The sequence below is a fragment of the Mobula hypostoma genome, chromosome 8, assembly GCF_963921235.1.
Source record: "Mobula hypostoma chromosome 8, sMobHyp1.1, whole genome shotgun sequence".
In the NCBI taxonomy this organism is placed as follows: Eukaryota; Metazoa; Chordata; class Chondrichthyes; order Myliobatiformes; family Myliobatidae; genus Mobula; species Mobula hypostoma.
The window spans coordinates 80987252-81002730 of NC_086104.1; positions in this window are offsets into that span (position 1 = coordinate 80987252).

Consider the following 15479-nt stretch of genomic DNA (forward strand, 5'->3'; position numbering starts at 1 on the left):
TTGGGTGGAGTAAGTCCATAGATGTATTTTTAACAAGAACTGAATGTAGAACAAAGAGGAAAGGGAAGGTCACTGCGATTTCTGTTGAGATATATGTGTTTTGTACATTAAGTCCTTTTTATCCACTGAATCAATATCCATGGTTGTAAATACTCACAAGACAGGCCATGTATTACTGAGAGTGCTGTGAATCACAACGTGTTCCTCTGGAGCTCTGTCCTGTGGTGTCTGCTGAATTCTGAGTGCATTAAAATGTTTCACAGTGGATTTCTTGAGCTAGCAAGTAGTGAAATATGCAGTAAACAGTTGGTGCAAGGCTAGGATGAGGGTCAGAGCTAGGAACACTGGGCATCAGGAATGTGGGTCAGTCTTCAGGTCAGAACTGGTGCCTAGAATGCTGACTTCTTGTTGACAGTCTGACAAGCTGAAACTTACATTGAAGTTGTTTTATCTATGGAAGGTGACTGCTGTATACCTAAGTGTTTTGTCAGTGAACTTAGTGGTATCTGTACAGTTTTGGTATTTGCTGAAATCTACAGACCTATTCTTCATGAATAATGAGGACTTCGTGTAATAGATTTAAGCATAACACAGGACAACAAAGATTTTGCTTCCTGAATACTTTTGGGTGTATCTTATGGATTTTGGGCTGCTGATCACGAAACTCATTATGAAATTTCCCCATCATACACCAGTTTTTTTGGAATCGCCTTTATTAGTTGATACCATTCATAATTCAAGTCAATTAAAAGGTTGCCTACAGCGTAAGCTGTGAAGTTTTCTATTTTGTCCAGGCATTCTTGGACCTCAGATAAAAACAAGAAATTAATTGAATAGCCCAATCTCCCTTCAGCCATAAGACCTGTGCCGCATGATGATAGTCTTTCTGTACCAAAGCCAGCAGAGCCATGGAGTCTTGAGGAGGCAGACGAAGATGCCATGGTGCACAAGCCAGCAAAGGAAAATGACACTGATATAGATTGGGAACCCCTTTTGTTGACTGAGCCTCATCCGTTAACTCAATATGAGATCATTGACCTGGCCAAAGACTTGGGTTTGTCAAATGCAAAAGCAGAATTGCTGGGTTCAAGACTGCAAGAATGGAATCTTCTGTCACCAGGCACAAAAATTTCCATGTAGGATTTCAATATTTGAGACAGTTGTTTCCCAGAACAGCTGAGGCCAAGATTAAGGAAGGCAGCTTTGTTGGTCCACATATCAAACAGATAATCAATGACAGACAATTTGAAGAAATTCTAGTAGGGCTGGAGAAAATTGCATGGAAGGCATTCAAGGGTGCTGTTGAAAATTTTCTTGGCAGCTACAAGCACTAAACTACATGCAGCTGGTTGACAACGTGCTTCAAGCATACAAAACCATGAAGTGTAACATGTCACTAATGATTCATTTTCTACATTCCCTTTCAGACTTCTTCCCTGCATAATTTGGCGTTGTCAATGATGAGCATGGTGAAAGATTTCACTCGGGCATTGCGGTCATAGAAAACTGGTATCAGGGCAACTAGAATCCATCAATACTGGTTGATTATTGTTGGACACTTAACACTTCTGAAAAAATCTGATTTCCAGTGGAACTGATAGAAACATAGAAACATAGAAAACGTACAGCACAATACAGGCCCTTCGGCCCACAAAGCTGTGCCAAACATGTCCCTACCTTATAACTACCTAGGCTTTACCCTTAGTCCTCTATTTTCCTAAGCTCCATGTAGCCATCCAGGAGGATCTTAAAAGACTTTATCGTCTCCGCCTCCACCATCGCTGCTGGCAGCCCATTCCATGCATTTCCCACTCTCTGCGTAAAAAACTTACCCCTGACATCTCCTCTGTACCTGCTTCCAAGCACCTTAAAACCATGCCCTCTCATGCTAGCCAGTTCAGCCCTGGGAAAAAGCCTCTGACTATCCATATGAACAATGCCTCTCATCACCTTGTACACCTCTATCAGGTCACCTCTCATCCTCCGTCACTCCCAGGAGAAAAGGCCGAGTTCACTCAGCCTATTCTCATAAGGTATACTCCCCAATCCAGGCCACATCTTTCAAGTTTACTGATATTGTCAGGAATGGATACCAAAATAAACAGCTTTGCTGTGCATAAGCAAAATTGAGGTTTGGATTGCTATGATTTAATAGAAATGTGAAATAGGCAAATGGAACTAATTTCTTATTTCAAATATTCTACGAGATTCTTGAACACTGGGCATCTTCCAGGTTGGAGTTACAATGCCTGGAAAGGAAGTGTTAACTTTGTCAGATCCGGAGATGTCACACACAGAGATTCATGGATGGGGAGCTAATGTAGAGAAAGAGAAGAACGATAGTGGAGATGTGAGCTGGGTGATAGGTTCACTCAGTGAGAAACAAGAGAGGCTGCATGGGGAAGGGAATGAATGGAATCTGCAGCATGGGAATACAGTCTTTGTTCAGAGATCGAAACTAATGGCTTTGATATGCCCAGTGTTGAGATGCAAGAGGTCATGTGAAGTTGTCACAGCCAGGAAATGATTCCAGGCAAGCAGTCCGATAGCCCACTCTTCAGCCTGCCTCTTGAGGTATAAACTCAGATGTTAGTCTGAAAATTTCATGCCTCGAGTGCATGCTGTTCTGTCAGAGTTGTTATCAATTACATAACATGTTCCATGATGCTCATTTTAAAGAAAAAAAAGCAGAGGAATCGATCCTGGTTTCCTGCTTCATATTTGTCCCTGGACAGTGTCATCAGGAAGTTAATCTAATTGTTATAACAATGTGAGAGTTTGCCGAATGCTAATGGGTTGCTGTATTTCCTACAGTGACAACACTTCATAACATCAGACCCTTTTATCTCAGCACCATTTTCCTGCATCTACCCAGTGATTTCATTGATCTTTTAAAATCTATTGATCCTCGTCCTACGTATACTTGATCCAGGGTGACCTACTGCAGTTTGGAATTCCATGTTTCAAACTGTGATACATCACCATGGATACAGAAAATTTATGTTATATCATTTCTAGTCTTTTGCCTGAGCAACCTAAAATGGGAAATGCTAGAAATACTCAGACGGTCAGGCAGCATTTATGAAGGAAGAAACACAGTTAATGCTTCAATAAGATTCATGTATTTCAAAGGCGCTATCAGAACAGCTGAGTATTTCCAGCATTTTCTCGGGGTTTCAGGACTGGCCGTTGTTCGGCACGCCAAGGGTTCGGCCTGAGAGTCCGGCTCGAATTCGGAAGCCTAAGATCTCAGGGCTCTGGAGACGAGCAGAACGAGGGTCGGTGGCACGACAGGAGACGTGTGTGTCGTCGGGATATCTGCTGTGGGCCCGGAGACACAGGATGTTGGCAATCTTCAGGCACAAAGTTCGAAAAAAGCAACATAACAGGCTTCTTAACATGGTAAACCAGCGAGTTGATTGTCATGTCTCCCTGCCTGCTGGGAAAATGGAGACAAATTTTTTCCCTTATTAGGGAGAGAGAGAATCTGTGGTATGTCGAATGCTGGGTGTAACGCGAAGTTTTTGGGGTAACTGCAAGACTGTGTCTTTGCTATTGCTTTGCTCATGCTTGAGTGCTCCGTGGCAGTGCCGATACTTCTCTTTTTTTGCCGGTGGGGGGAGGGGGGATTGTTGCTCGCTGCCGCTTACACATGGGAGGAAGGGGAGCTGGGGGGGTACTTTGGGGTTCTTCTGTTTATCTGTCGTTCATTCATTGGGGCACTTCTCTGTTTTGTGGATGTTTGTGAAGACAATTTATTCTATAGAAACTTAGTACAAAAAGAACTTCAGTTTTCTATTTTCAATGACAGAGTGGGATTGGATTGATGTACACACATATTGTAGGCTCATTCCCTAGCAGATTTTATGAGACAGATATCTTTCCAGGAAGCTCTCAGGCCCTGACATAACCCAAATGTGAAAGAACTGCCTTCAAAGTATGAATGTGTTTACATCTGAGAAAGAAAGTACTGAGATCGACAACAACCTTACAAAATGTGGATAAGTGGACAAACTGATTACATGGTTCATAGAGACACCTGTCTAATTGTGATCTATACTGCAAAGCAGCAAGGTACACGATATTATGATGGGGAAGTAAGTACATGTACAAGAGAGAGATGCTAATTCCTGCCGTGCACCTGTGTTTGAGCACACATGGGGCATGTAAAAGCAACACACACAGAATGCTGGGGGAACTCAGCATCTGTGGAAAAAAGTTAACAGTTGACGTTTCAGCCAGTCCTGATGAAGGGCCTCAGCCCTAAACATCAACTATTTACACTTCTTCATAGATGCTGCCTGGCCTGCTGAGTTCCTCCAGCATTTTGTGTGGGTTGCTTGGAATTCCAGTGTCTGCAGATTTCCTCTTGTTTGTGTGTGGCATGTAAAATGTTAGACTTTATTGTCATTGCTGAGGACAATGAGATTGCACTGCTACTCCATTCAGTGCAAACAGCATACCAACAATTCAGTTACTAAATCACAAAAATAACGTCTGAGTTATTTAGAATGATGTCTAATTTACAACTGAATTAAAAACAAACAGCTCTAAAATTAAAAGAAACAGTGGCTAATCAATGGTATTGATTTTTATTTGCAGTATCTATTTATTCACTACCCACATTAGGATTTCCTTTATTTGTCAATGTTCAGAATTTTGAAGACCAAACTTGCATCCTTGAATTACAGCTTACTTTGTTCCTGTCCTTTTTCAGTCTTGATGATTTTCTGTGTAGTGTATCTTGTGATTTATTGTGGCCTCTCAATAACTGAGAGAAAAACATGACAACAGGTTCAATGTCACACACACAATATGCTGGAGGAACTCATCAGATCAGGAAATGAATGGACAGTTGACATTTCGGGCTGAGGTCCTTCTTCAGGACTGGAAAGGAAAGGGGGAAAAATGCCTGAATAAAATGGTGGCGGGAGGGGAAGGAGAACTAGCTAGAAGGTGATAGGTGAAGCCAGGTGGGTGGGAAAGATCAAGAGCTGGAGAAGAAAGAATCTGAAAGGAGAGGAAAGTGGACTATAGGAAAAGGGGATGGAGAGGGGGCATCCTGGGGGAAATAATAGGCAGGTGAGAAGAGATAAAAGGTCAGAGTGGTTTATAGGGGAAGGAGGAGGGAGGAAAGTTTGTTTACTGGAAGGAGAAATAGATATTCATGACATCAGGTTGGAGGCTACCCAGAGGGAATATAAGGTGTTGGTCCTTCACCCTGAAGGTGACCTCATCTTGGCACAAAAGGAGGCCATGTACCAACAAGTCAGAATGGGAATGGGAATTAAAGTCTTTGGTTCAATGTATCCAGCCTGATTTCTAACCCCCTCTCATTAAGCTGATGGAAGATGATGCATCATTGAACAGAAGGTGTATATTCACTAGGGTAGTATTTGTCTTTTTTCCCTGCATGAGATGCAATTTTCAGTCTTTTTCAAATTTCTCTGGTGTTACTGGTGTTTAATCCACATTGCAGGTGTAGTCATTGCCTCCAAAACAGAAGTATGTATCAGGAGAAAAGCAAATTGTTTTTTTCACTTAAGCTCAACATGACCTAAGGGCAAGCTCAATTACATCAAAGCATTAAAACACCAGTAATATTAGTTCTAAAGTATAAAGAAATTATGTCAACCATCATCAGTTTCTGTTTCAGAATGCACAGGAACATTTCAAGAAATAGACTGCATCAAGCTCCCACCTACTACTCCCTCTCCCTGACCCGCAGCTGCCAATTTACTAATTACTTGAGCCATGTAAATATAGTATCTCTATTCCAGGTCCATGCACTCTTCCTGCTTTCTTAACGGGACCCGTTGAAGACTATGGCCCTCATTTAAACTCGGGCTCCTGTTAGTGATCATTATCCAGTGGTATGACGAGATAGTAATCGGCAATAGGGTACAATGGAGTGTGACATTTCATCTAATAATAGTCATTGGACAAAATTTCAGACAATAGGTGGGGTCCATAGTTTCTCTGCAGCATCTTAGAATTGTTAAAATGGAGAAGAAAGGATAAAGCCAAAGAGAGTGGACAGGTATCATTTTTTCAAACACAAGACATGGGAATCATTGATAAAGTTATAAAGTTATATGAGAGGCATTGTCGTATGGATAGCCAGAGGCTTTTTCTCAGGGCTGAAATGGGGCATAGTTTTAAGGTGCTTGGAAATAGTACAAAGGGGATGTCAGAAGTACGTTTTTCACACAGAATGGTGGGTGCTTGGAATGCACTGCCAGTGACGGTGGTGGAGGTCGATACAAAATGGTCTTTTAAGGCAGCGGTCCCCAACCATCGGGCCTCAAAGCATGTGCTACCGGGCCACGAGGAAACGATATGATTTGGCGATATGAGTCAACTGCACCTTTCCTCATTCCCTGTCACGCCCACTTTTGAGCCATTACGCATGCGAAGTCATTACCCGCATGTCATCTGTGTCTGCGCGGGAAGGAGATCAACTCCTCGAGCTTGCAAATGACGGCGGGCTGAAAAGTATGTTTGACATAACGTCTCTGCCGGCATTCTGGATCAAAGTCAAGGCTAAATATCCAGAGATAACCACGAAAATACTGAAAATGTTACTTCCATTTCCAACATTTTTCTGCGAAGCAGAGTTTTCTGCAATGAATGCAATGAAAACTAAACTGCGGAATAGACTGGACATAAGGAACCCCCTTCGAGTATCGCTGTCTCCCGTCACCCCTCGATGGGACCGTCTTGTTGCAGGAAAACAAGCCCAGGGCTCCCACTGATTCAGTGATATTGGTGTGTTGCAATGATTTTATATGTTCATATGAGGAAAATATGCACTGTGTGTTTAATATCCAAACGTTACTTAAAATGTTATGATGCTGTTGACTTACTTATATAACCATATAAAAATGACAGCACGGAAACAGGCCATCTCTGCCCTTCTAGTCCGTGCCGAACACTACTCTCACCTAGTCCCACCGACCTGCACTCAGCCCATAACCCTCCATTCCTTTCCTGTCCATATACCTATCCAATTTTTCTTTAAATGATAATATCGAACCTGGTTCTGCCACTTCTACTGGAAGTTCATTCAACACATACTCAAGGCCTCCTCTGATAATTGACATAACACTATATTCATGCGAGGAAAATATGCACTGTATGTTTAATATTAAATTCGTTAGATAAATCCTTTTAGAAACGAAATTGTGTGTATTAACCACTTATCACCTATATTCTGGTCGTGATTAACAACCCCCCAGTACCCCCCCGACAGAATCGCCAAAAACGATTTGCAGAAAAAAAATCAGCAGGTACACGCATGCGCACTGGTGCCCATGCCAGGCTTCATGGTCATTATAGTTTTTCTCTGGGTAAGCACAATGTAATTGACTGCTACTCTTGTCTGTTGGCAACCCTACCCGCACCCCCCCCCCCGGGTCGGCCGGTCCACAAGAATATTGTCAATATTATTATTGTCCGCAGTGCAAAAAAGGTTGGGGACCCCTGTTTTAAGAGACTCTTGGATAGGTACATGGAGCTTAGAAAAATAGAGGGCTATGCGGTAGGGTAATTCTAGGCAGTTTCGAGAGTAGGTTACATGGTCAGCACAACGTAATGGGCCGAAGAGCCTGTAATTTGCTGAAGATTTCTATGTTCTATGTTATTATACGTTGCCCAAGAAAAGATGTTGCGGAGCATCCTCTTGAACCTGCACCATAGCAAACTAGTATCTGCATCTATTTCATTTGGCAGAGGTTTCAGGAAGTCAGCAGCTCTAACTGGAGACATGACACAAAGGGGAAAGGTTCTGATTAGGAAGTATCTATCACAAAAGTACTTTGTAACACATTTGGGTGTGGCAGATTGTTAAAAGTTCCTGATTGGAAAAAACCTTCTTCCAAATGGCCATTGAGAGCCTTGCAATGCCATGACATAAAATAAAATAATAATTATATTCATATCCAAACCATATGTTAAACTATGTAAAGACTGCACCTTTGGCCACAAAGCAGTTTCGGAGTCATAAAAAAACACGCATAGTGCAATAAATCTATCAATTAATCTTTCTATCTTTTCAACTTAATTACTTCATAGCCCTGACTATGGGTTTAGGTTAGATTGACAGAATAAAGAAATAAATATAGAGGGGGAGAGAGAGAAAGAAAAAAATCACTGATGCCCCTCAACAAAAAAGCTTACAAAAAGTAGTGGAAAAATCTCAGTCTACGACAGGTAAAACCATCCTCACTATTGAGCACAAGGACTCTACAATTAATGTTCTCAATATTACTTATTATCTATTATATTACTATTTTGCTTTTCTTTTTGCTTGTGCACAATTAGTTGTCTTTTGCACCTTGGTTGTCTGTCCAGCTTTGTGTGTAGTTTTTCATTAATTCGATTGTGTTTCTTTGTATTAACCGTGAATGCCTGCAAGAAAAGGAATCTCATGTGTTGTATATGTTGACATATATCTTTAACTTTGAATCTTACTCTTTCTGTGTAGCTCTGCAACTTGGTCTCGCTACCTATCCAATCTCCCTTTGAAAGCCATGTTTGACTTACCAGATTACAGACATCCCACCCTGCAAAAACTCATTTCAGGGAGATAGCACCATCAATTTGCTGGAGACTCCCGGAATTTCTGGGAGAGGTGGGATGTCTGCAATAAAATAGCTCCTTAGCAGCTAGCCAGCAAGTTTAAATAACGTTAGCTATGCTAATGAACGAATGACACCTGATGAACTCACCTCAACTGTCTTTTACAGTCATAACCCCCCATGGGCAATAGAAAAGTCACTGTTGCAAACAGTGCAGCGAGCAACACTGTCATGATTTTTGATCCCTATTAGGCAGGGGTACACTTTAGTGTAGTCTGGGGTGACGTACGTTTTATATTTTCTTTTTTTGGAACACTCTCCCATGGTGTGCGCGTGCTCTCTCTCTCTCTCTCTCTCTCTCTCTCTCTCTCTCCTCTCTCTCTCTCGCTCTCAAAAAAATTGATTTCCGGAATATTGTATATAATTTGCGGGCATCAGGAAGCCACTATTAATATGCGGGAGCCTGCTGGAACTTCCGGGAGAGGTGGGATGTCTGAGATTAAAAACACTGCGTTACAGATCAGAACTACTCATTGTGCAAGCTGTCCCTGGTTACATAAGGGTTTAGTTTCAGAGAATGTCTGTACATTTATTTTTTTATCAGTCAGAAATGAACAATGTCAATGAGGGCTGATTAACATGAACATTTATTTTTTTTGAACAACAATGGTGTAATTCAGAAAACAAGAGAAAGTCTGCAGATGTTGGAAATCCAAGCAACACACACAAAATGCTGGAGGAATTCAGCAGGCCAGGCAGCATCTATGGGAAAAAAAGTACAGTCGTCATTTCAGATTGTGACCCTTTGGCAAGACTTGGGCCGAAATGTCGACTGTACTTTTTTCCATAGATGCTGTCTGGCCTGCTGAGTTCCTCTAGCTTTTTTTGTGTGCTCATGTAATTCAGCTACAGCTTCTAAAGATGTGGTTGTCAGCCTTCCTAAGCTTGGTGATTGTGTTAATATAAAATAATTAGCTGCCTTCTGTGGGTGGATTTTTGGTGGTGAAGATAAATATTCATACTTCAATGCACATGTGTTAGTTAGACTAAAGACCCTCTGGTTTTGATGTGATTATATCTGTGCGGCCAGCCATTTGGTCTATCATTCATCAAGTAAAACATACAGTTCATTAAATATTACATCTAATTTGTTTTTATTTTTAATGGTTTTTGTTTGATTAGCTGGCAGATTATAGTGATGTGACATAATGTTCATTGGTTCATATGCCAACATGTAATTATCAGAGATTAAATATTACTTTAGAATGAACTAAACTGATGTCCATTGAATCAAGTTAAGGTTTAATGCTAAATTGTGCTGAACAAAATACCTGTATCCAAAAACAGTCTCTAGCTTCCAGCCAGATCTATTCAGCCGAACTCCATTGGCTCCCTGTCTGACAATATTTCGATATTAAAACTCTGATCCTTATTTTCAACGCTTTTCATGACTCTGCTTCCTCTTTTCTCTGTAATCTCTTTAATATTGAGACTTCTGTGCTCCTCCAGTTCTGAATCTTGAGTAACCGCAAATTTAATCACTCCACCTACCTCTTTGATCAAACTTCCATTTCATCTGCTCTGTAATCTCCTTGTGTGGCATATCAGGTGTTTCTTCTCTTTCTTAGGCGGTCTTTTGGGATCGAGGATGAATCAGAATCAGGTTTATTATCACTGACATATCTCTTAAAATTTGTTGTTTTGTGGCAGCAGTACAAAAAAAATAAATTATAATAAGAAATATAAAAAATGTAAATAAATAGTGTAACAAGAATGGAAAAAGTGAGATAGTGTTCATGAGTTCATGGTCTACTCAGAAAACTGAAGGTGGAGGGGAAGAAGCTGTTCCTAAAACATCGAGTGGTAGTAATGAGAAGAGGGCATGTCCTGGATGGCGATGATCCTTAATGATGGATGTTGCCTTCCTAAAGATGCCTGTGGAAGATGACTTACTTTCAACCTGATTCTGTGGGTTCTGAGATGACAAATGAGACTTGCAGGTTCTTACGCAGAAGGCGGCTGATGTGGCCGGTGAGTACTTTGTCCCGTAGAATGTTGCTTCCACTGCCTGTGCTAAGAATTCTCTGTGCTCCCAAGGCACAGGCTTGAGATTTTCAACACCATCCCAAATGGTCCTTCTCTTTGAGCAGCCATAAACCAAGGATTTACAGGTATTGGGGGGATTTTGCACTTATTTCAAATGTAAAAGGAAAAACACACAGCTAATGGCTGGACGCTTTACAGTATTAATGCACAGAGGGATATTTTGAGCCAAATCCATGGCGCCCTCAAAGAGGCCGCACAAGATGATAGGGTGGTAAAGGAGGTACTTGGCATGCTTGCTGTTATTAATCAAGGAATTGAGTTTGAGTCAGGAAGTTATGTTTCAATTTGATAAAACACTGGAAAATTACATTTGATTCTAGCCACCTCACTGGAGGAAGGATGTGAAGGTTTAGTAGAGGGAGCAGAAGTGGTGTACAAGAACGTTCAGGCTGGAGGAACAACACCTTATATTCCGTCTGGGTAGCCTCCAACCTGATGGCATGAACATCGACTTCTCTAACTTCCGCTAATGCCCCACCTCCCCCTCGTACCCCATCTGTTACTTATTTTTATACACACATTCTTTCTCTCACTCTCCTTTTTCTCCCTCTGTCCCTCTGAATATACCCATTGCCCATCCTCTGGTCCCCCCCCCCATCTTTCTTCCCGGACCTCCTGTCCCATGATCCTCTCGTATCCCTTTTGCCTATCACCTGTCCAGCTCTTGGCTCCATCCCTCCCCCTCCAACTTTCAAATCCCTTACTCACTCTTCCTTCAGTTAGTCCTGACAAAGGGTCTCAACCTGAAACGTCGACTGCACCTCTTCCTAGAGATGCTGCCTGGCCTGCTGCGTTCACCAGCAACTTTTATGTGTGTTGCTTGAATTTCCAGCATCTGCAGAATTCCTGTTGTTTACAAGAACGTTGCCTGGATTAGAGAGTATAATCTGTTAGGAGAGGTAGCACAAGGTTGGTTTGTTTTCTGTGGAGTAGTGGAGGCTGAGGAAAGACCTGATAGAAATTTATTGTGGGAGGTATAGACAGATTAGACAGCCAATATTTTTTTCCCAAGGTCCAACTGTTTTATATTAGAGGGCATGCATTTAAAGTGAGAGGGGAATGTTTAAAGGGGACATATGGAGCAAGTGGTTTACACAGAGAGATGTCTGTGCCTGGAATGCACTGACAGGGTTGTGGTGGAGGCAGATATATTAGAGGCATTTAGATAGGTGAACATGCAGAGAATGGAGGGATGTGGACCACTTGTGGGCAGAAAGGATTAGTGTGATTAGGCATCATTAGTTTAATTAGTTCAGCACAACATTGAGGGCCGAAAGTCCTGCTCCTGTGTTGTAATGTTCTATACTCTATGTTATTGGGTAACATTTGTAGAGGCTTTGAGTTTTTCCTTTGTCTGGTTGGTAATCTCTTTCTTTTGCTAGAGCTCAGATTAGATTATCTGTTTCAGAATCTGGTGTCAGGCATGTTAATGATGTGGGGTATGCAATGGAGCTAACAAAGTGTAATCAAGGCCTCAATGCTGGGGTTGTCGGCCTCGGAGAAGACACTGATGTTGGTTCACTTATCCTTGCTGTGAATTGGAGCATTCTGCAGAGGCAGCATTGATGGTATCTTTCAAGTGCCTTGAGGTGCCTGCTGTAGGTAGTCCAGGTCTAAGAGGGCAGGAACCACTAATTAGTGTCAAATTTTATTTGATAGCTTTCCTGTCAGGCAGTTTGAAATGTCTCGCTATGTTTAAGTTTTACTATTGGTAATAGTAGATGTTGCAGTTTTCACATACGTACTGAGCTTTTCAGGAACTTAACCTATAAATGATACAATGTGCCTGTATTATTACCAACATACTTGTGCATATGAAAGGAAGCTTGACTTTGAAACTTTGACTTTAACTTTTCTTATCTGTCTCTTGTTAATCTGTTGTATGGACCATATAAGGGAAGCCCAACATTTACTTCAACTTCTAACTTGGCTCAACATGAAATCCTAATCAAAACTATGATTAAAATGCTTCAATAAACAATGTAGTGTGTTTTCCACTTCAGGCATCTTTTGATACAGATACTATAGTGCTAATTCATCACTGTGAAGTATCTCTTTCTTAAAATGTTCTGTTTCCCTCCATAGAAGCTGCCTGACCTGTTGAGTTACTTGCGGGTTTTGTGTGTTTGCTCTAGATTTCCAGCATCTGCAGAATCACTTGTGTTTAAATTTTTCTTTAAATGTTTTAAAGAAAATCTTGGTGATTAACTCGCACAATGCGCTACGTAAGCTTGATAAACTACAAAAGCTTGATGAAGAGGTCAGTGTAGATATTTCTTTTCATGGTATGTGTACGGCATGTAATACCAGTTCCCTTGAGCAATCACAGTCCCTTTTATCCTCCACAGCTCCCTCCGCCCCTGTATTTAAGTTTATCAGCCATGTCTGTCTAGGTCATACTAAACCATTACAAAGGGGCCCCAGAGGGGCTATTGCGGATAATATGAATTCACTCTTAAAAAGAGGATAGCCTTCATGTATCAATATCAGCCTAAAAATACAATGAACATTCAGTTAATCCAAAGAATTGGATTCCAGAGGATTAGTAGTACAGTTTTCCATTAATAATTCATTGCTGGAAACAGCAATATTTCATAATAATACACACAAGATGCTGAAGGAAATCAGCAGGCCAGGCAGCATCTATGGAAATGAATAAACAGTCGATATTTCGGGCCAAGACCCTTCATCAGCCTGATGAAGGGCCTCAGCCTGAAATGTCAACTATTTACTCTTTCCGTAGACACTGCCTGGCCTACTGAGTTGCTTCAATGTCCAGGATCTGAAGATTTTCTAGTCTTAATAGTTCATATTGACTGTATAATAAAATAATTCATATTCGTAAACCTGTAAGTTCATCATTTGACCTGAACTACACCATGTAGTTCAACAAATATATTTGGGTGGCGGAAGTGGTAGGAGTGGGGTAGGGGTGGGAATAGAGGTGGTGGACATCATTTACTGAAAATATCAGATCTAACATTAATATCTAAGAGACTACTAGACAGGTATATAGAGGAATTTAAGGTGGGGGTTATATGGGAGGCAGGGTTTGAGGGTCGGCACAACAATGTGGGCCGAAGGGCCTGTACTGTACTGTACTATTCTATCTATCTGGTGAAGTGCATTGAGTTGAAAGTTGGGGAGGAATGAAAAATTGGGAGCTGTTTCAATAGTTTGCACAGTGACTCAAAGATAAAGTGTTGCTACACTTCCGGTGGCAGAATAGCATGCTTACAATTTACTAACTCTAACTTTGGAATGTGTGAGGAAACAGGAGCACCTGAGGAATCCCAAAGGTCAGGGGGAGAATGTATAAACTCTTTACAGACAATGGCCGGAATTGAATCCTGGTCTTACAGCTGGCACTGTAAAGTATTTTGCTAACCTCTATGCTACTCTGCCGCCCAAAGAATAGCTCCCCCAAGTTTGATGATAAAAAATGGGTTAAACTTGGTCTTTCCTTGGGTGGGAGAGAGAATTCATATTCCATGCCTGTCTATGATCAAGTGACAGAGGAACTGTATAGACAAGTATAAAAGACTCCACAGCAACACTCAAAGTAGAGCAGGTCAGCATGCATTCCTGAGCTCCCAAGTCAAAACCAGATTAACCTGCTTTATCTCATAGATTCATTGGAGAATGTTTGTGGATTATGTCATAAACTGTAGATGAGCATCAAACACCATTCTCTGGGTATATTATTTATTATTGGAAATCAATGCTTATGGTTTTAATTTTAATTTCAACAGTTGCAATTTTATTATTAACTTCAAGAATCTCAAATGTGATATCATGGTGATAAAACATTTTTACTTGCTCCTTGCTCATGCCCTTTGCTTTGGAAAGGTATTTTCTTTTGTCTGAATGTTTGCTTCCAGCAATGGTTTTAACTGGATACTGTGTGCAAGGGACAGCAAGTTCATTGCCGTGTTATAATGGAATTTGTAATTACTTTCCGAATCTGACAATTATCCTTCAGCCGTCTAAGTGGATTAACCAAACTCAAGGGTCATATTTAAGTAAACAACAAACAGTGGGTGATCCTATTTACAGCACCAATATAAACCAATGCATAGAAGAAGAATGAAATCTACTGTGTCTTATTGCCAAGACCAAATCTGCTATGGCCTATCTACTACCAGTACCAAATCTACTGTGGCCTATCTACTATCAGGACCAAATTGTCTGTGGCCTGTCACCGGGACCAAATTGACTGTGGCCTGTCACCGGGCCAAATTGACTGTGGTCTATCAACTACAAGGACCAAATCTACTGCGGCCTATCTACTACCAAGACCAAATCTACTGTGGTTTACTACCAGGGATAAGTCTAATGTTTCCTACCAACTGTTTGTGACTCTTACTCCTGGGCATTTAATAGAACTGAAGCAATGGCTCAGTCAGACTTGCCCTCCAGAAATGGGAGCATCCGTTGGGACCTATCAGCGACAAGCAGGCATTTGGCATCCTATCATTGAAGGCCCTTACAGTGGTCAACCACTGAGGTCCTTCTCCCAGAGGGACTAGACAGATGTTGCCAGGAGGGAAGGCTGTGAGCAGAGCCTTGCCTTCTGTGATGTCCTTTACAGTTTTAAATTATTCTGATATTCAAAAAAGCTTTTTCATTTATTATATTTATGGGGCCATGCAGTCATAGCACAGAAGCAGGCCCTTTAGCCCATCTAGTCCATACTGAGTTACTGTTCTGCCTAGTCCCACTGACCTACACCTATACCATAGCACTCCATACCCCAGGTTAGTCTTCAAAATTACATTAAGACACCAGAGAATA